The sequence below is a fragment of the Notothenia coriiceps genome, unplaced genomic scaffold, assembly GCF_000735185.1.
Source record: "Notothenia coriiceps isolate Sejong01 unplaced genomic scaffold, NC01 NC01_scaffold00019048, whole genome shotgun sequence".
Classification (NCBI taxonomy): domain Eukaryota; kingdom Metazoa; phylum Chordata; class Actinopteri; order Perciformes; family Nototheniidae; genus Notothenia; species Notothenia coriiceps.
The window spans coordinates 1-5,251 of record NW_011351749.1 but is presented as its reverse complement, the minus strand read 5'-3'; the positions used below and the strand labels follow the sequence as shown (position 1 = coordinate 5,251).

The following is a 5,251-nucleotide window of genomic DNA, read 5'->3' as shown; positions in this document are numbered from 1 at the left end:
AGGTTGCATAATTATGTGAATATAAATATCAGTATATCTATTGAGTATATCTATTTAATGCACAACAATATAAATATACCCGATTGAAAGCAGATCATAATAGACGAATACATTGCATGGTTAGAATAGCATCGAATAAAACATTGGAACATCTCTACAATCAAAATATATTATCCTGAAACATAGTGATAGTAGTAAAAAAGGCGTTTAATTGTGGCGTTGCAAAAAAAAGCAGATGGCCAGTACGGGTATCGAACCCGCGACCTTCGCGTTATTAGCACGACGCTCTAACCAACTGAGCTAACCGGCCACATTTCGTACGATCAAATTGTTATTTATTATGCCATAACATTTATATAAGTTGTACGCTTGGCTTCCCCATTTCACCATTTCATACTATAGCAAGGAACGCTACACAAACGAATTATATATTATATTATTGAAGTATGCGATAAACTCAATTTTAAAATCGGGACTGTTGCCATAGCTACTCCAGAGAAAGAGAGAGAGAGAGAGAAGGCGAGACTGATCACGTGACACAGCAAGATGGCGACTACAATGCAGAATGGGCTTTGAGTGTGAGTATTATGAGAAAAACCGTTAATATAATGACAAACCAGTGTATTATTTAAAATTGTTTTATGTGCACTTTCACTGTATTCCTAAGCACATGTTTCCTCTGCAGTTTAATTGAAAAATGTAGCCATGTATAATTTCCGTTTTATCCGCGGATCAGTTTTCCTACTGGAGTTACCGCTCCCTTTATAATTTGGAGCTGTATCATGTGTTGTTACTCAGCTAGTTTTTCACTCCACTGAAATGATGCTGTTACACTAACTAAAAAGCATGTCTGAGAATAAGCTAATTTACAAGGTATCCTCTCTGCAAAGCTACAGTAATGCATCTTCCACAGCTGTTTTATGCCTGCACAAATGTTGCTTTTGCTACTCCTGCCCTTTCATGCTTTTACAACACACATTTTAGTGCATTAAAAACGTTAAGGCAGACTCCATTTAGGGCCTAAAATGATTATGGTTTTCTGTGTAATGGTACAATGCATAAAACAATATTACTCAAAACCATGTCTGAGAATAAGACATGAGCTAATTTACAAACCATCCTCTGTGCAAAGCTATAGTAATGCATCGTTCACAGCTTTTTGATGCTTTCACAAATTAGATTTATTTATAATTTGGCTTGTTTATTTCGACATTGGGTTTTTATTGTTGGAAAATAACATCCTTTAGTGTTATGCCCCGAGGTAATTGCACTCAAACTGGAGTAAATGAATGATTTCAAACTGTAATCGTCACCATTTTAGACATGAAACTGTTTATTTGGCTTGTTCTTTTTGAAGGTGGGATTAATAAAACGGTTTCTGATTGTTCCAAAAATACCTACCCATCTCCAACCGTTCATTTACAACATCCAAACAAGCATTTGAGCATTTATTTGAGCTGCCTCTGCAAACAGACACTGTTATTTCATTAGTTGAATTAACGCTTCGCACCTTATTTTTATTTTTCTTTGTCTTTCAGGATTTAAATTGTCTGTTTTGTTGGAAATTTGGATCTTCTGGATAACTGTTCTTCATAATAATCCTCATCATCGTATCACAGAATCAAGATGGCCCTAAATGTTTTTGGTAAGCTTGTGTGTGTGTTTAATTGTAAGGGTATGTTTCCTTGAGAAAGAGGGTGTGACATTTGGCTCAGGGAGGATCTGGAGTTATTTTGAAAAGACAGGATACCGGGAAGACAAGTATTGAAAAGATAAGCCTTGCAGAGTAAACACAAAGTACAACAAGACAGGAAACAGGCTGTTAGTTTTACACATGCACGGCCTGAAATTGCAAAATGCTCACCATGGGATGGATGCATATTACTGTTCTTCATCAGAATTAAGTCTGCTACTAAATTGCACGTAGCCAGATAGCATACTTACATTATGAATTGCACGTAAATGGAGAAAATAAATGAGCTTTCACTTCATATGTGAAATTGACAACATTTTAGACATTAAACATTTTATTTGGCTTGTTCTTTGTGGCAGTGGCATCAATATAACGGCACAATATCCTTAAGTAGGTTCATTGTTAAGCTGTAAAAAACATCTGATGGTTTCAAAATGACTACCCATCTCGACTGTTAATCCATAAACAAGCATTTGAGCATTTACTATGAAATGCACAAAGTCTGTTTTTTACATGAAGCTACCGCTGTAAATAGATACTGTGCTATTTCATTAGTTTGAATTAACAAAGGTTAAGTTACTTGAGCGTACCAATCTTAAATGTTTAATGCTTCATATCAAAATTGAGACATAACGGGTATCATGTATTATTACCAGATGTGTCCACTTGGTGTCGCTGTTGTAAAGGGAATTCAATTAGAGTAACACCTTGTTGTACTTCTTCTGTCCTCAGATCATGATGAATACCGGCCTCCTGTGTGGAAGTCTTACTGTGAGTATTGGTGCATTTAAAATAAAAAAAATTGTATTACCCTGATTTTGCCCGTTTTTAAAACTGTCATTTAAGATTTTTATCAGAATCAGAATTCCTATATTGGTCTCCCAGCAAAAGGGACATAGAATATAAAAAGGCAAGAAATAATAAAGGAGGTAACTTGTTAAATATAGAGTAATAATAAGTCAGTTCTCATCCAGGGCTAAAAATGACGTTTTGCACATTAAAATAATGATGGTTGTTGCACCGTGGAATTGCCAAAAAAGTGCTTATATAATTATACTTTCATTATTTGCTTTGAGTGCTTTTTTTTAGTATTTTTGACTCACTTTTTATTATTTTTTTGCCACAGTGTACCAGCTCCAGCAGGAGGCGCCTCACCCGCGCAGACTCACCTGCACATGTGAGGTGAGAAAACCCTTCAGAATAATATATATGATATGTTTTATAATGATTGATCATTAAAGTGTTTTCAAAGCTGTTAAAGGTGCAGCTAGTTTTAAGGAGGGTAGCTTGTGAATGTACTCCAGGTGGAACTAAAGTCTGATTTAAGAGTTGATTATATTTCACATCAGTAATCCAAATCTGCCTAGTAACTAAAGGCATTAAATACATGTAGTGTAGAGTAAAAGTACACCATATACTTCTGAATTGAAGTGGAGGAGAAGCATAAAAGTGCAGTACTTTAACACCACTGGTCTTCCACAACATCACAGGGTCTTTTAAAGTTTTAAGAAAATGCCCCACATCACAGATAATGAATCCTTAAATGACCTTTTTTAGCAATAGAAATCACCAGATGTGTCAGCGAGGTTTGGGGGAATCCAAGTGGGATTAAAGCATGGGGGTGTGCGTCTGGTGTTTGTGTTCATCTGTAATAAAAAAAGGCCTCCTTGAGTGTGTATGTGGGTGCTAAATGAACAGCTGTTGGCTTTGATCCTCTGGTGCGGTCAGGTAGTCGGTGTTTGACCCAATTTAAAATGCAGACAGACGGAGAACAATAGCCCCATGTCGTCTGCTGGGATTTGAGCCATATGCGATTTAATGATGCACCAATAAGCACTTATCTAAGGCTGGTACTTTTTAATTTGTGGACACTGTCCTCAAGCTGGACAGTGCCAACTTTTTTAAGTAAAGCAATGCACTCATTAACAAGTAGCAGAGGGTATTATTGAATAAGTCCTCAGCTTATTTATTGTGAATCTACATAACACATTGTGATAATCATTGACTAATGTCCACATACTTTCTCCAGCTTATTTGATAGGAGCCTTGCTGCCATTTCCGCTGTTTGAATGTCATTGTTTAAGTCTTTCAATTTAATGTGTTTAAGGTTAGGAATATTCTTGCATTCGAATATACTCCTCAAAAATGTCTATCTTCAACTAAATCTGGTGTTTCATCTCCACAATCACTGATGTAACCCAAAAATATCTCAGTCAGATGTGTTAAATGTCCCTTCTTCCTCTCCTCCTGTGTCCTTTCTCACACACACCTGCTTATTTTCTGTCCAAACCGCGCATACAAGGCATCCAAATTAATATTCAGCTGCGTTTGTTGGTTGGATCTTTGTTGATGTATTGGCTCCACAGCAGTTTTAGATGCAAACAACAACACAATGTTCAGCTTTTCATCTGACTCGTGCAATATTCCCTGCGCCCACACACACTCACGAAGAGCACACGGTGTGTATGAGGCATTTCACACACTTTGTTGTTGTTGGGAATTACATGCTGTCCTGAGCTATATGACATATACTACCATATAAAGCATGCATGGAAATCCCATATTTGTCTTTGTCTTGTCTTTATTAGGATCCCCATTAGCACTAGCATGAGCATTGGCTATTCTTCCTGGGGTCCTCACACACTCAAAACATACATAAACATACATGCAACAAAATTAAAACAAAATAAAATAAAACAAAACAAAACAGCTCATAATTTCATGCAATTTACAGTGAAATGAAGTGAAAACTAAAATGGTCATCCAATTATCGCCATCCTAAGGCCAAACAAAAGTAAATACAAATAAGTTTACATCATAATATATGCATACATAGCCACAGGCACAGTTCAAATGTACTTTATAATACTTAAATAATTTTTTAGCAACCTTTTGAAATGTGCTTGAGAATGTTCCTGAATGATGTGAACCGGTAAAGAGTTCCAGCTGATCATTGCTCTGTACATGACTGTTTTCTGTCCCATATTTGATTTAGATTTGGGTAATACAAACCTTCCTTCTATTGTATGTCGTGTTTGATAGTTATGTTGTGCATATTGCGCTATAAATCTTTGTGATAATATATCTGGTGAGTGAGTCACTGTAATATTTCTGACAAAATGTAATAAAATATAAATTGACCTCTGTCTGACAGTTAACCATTTCAGTGTCTCCAGCATTTCAGTGACTCTGGTTCTGTAGGAGCACTGCAGTGCACATCGTGCTGCCTTATTTTGTGCTACTTGTAGTTTGTTTAAATCTTTTTCAGCAGCACTAGACCATATAACCAAACAATAATCAAGCTGCGACAGAACCAAAGCATCCAAAACTTGTCTACTGACATCCATAGGCAAATATTTTACAATTCTTTTTACAGGTGACACACCCCTTCCCATTTTACATACAACATTATCTATTTGTTTAGACCAAGATCATTTATGATCCAGGGTTATACCAAGCAATTTTGTCTCCTTGACCTGTTCAATTTCAATATGGTTTAAATGTAGTTGCAATTTTGGTTCACCTTTTAACTGATGATTTGATCCTATTAATAACGAT

At 36.1% G+C, this 5,251-nt stretch overlaps 1 long non-coding RNA gene and 1 other non-coding gene across 2 annotated transcripts; one reads left to right on the top strand and one right to left on the bottom strand.

Moving 5' to 3' along the window:
* Positions 1–236: 236 nt before the first annotated feature.
* trnai-aau (transfer RNA isoleucine (anticodon AAU)) lies at positions 237–310 on the bottom strand. Its single transcript has one exon. It is a non-coding gene; the product is annotated as a tRNA-Ile (tRNA).
* A 209-nt stretch (positions 311–519) lies between these two features.
* On the top strand, positions 520–2,900 carry LOC104951759 (uncharacterized). Its single transcript, XR_799048.1, has 4 exons — positions 520–578; positions 1,539–1,645; positions 2,426–2,464; positions 2,820–2,900. It is a non-coding gene; the product is annotated as an uncharacterized lncRNA (long non-coding RNA).
* Positions 2,901–5,251: the final 2,351 nt, after the last annotated feature.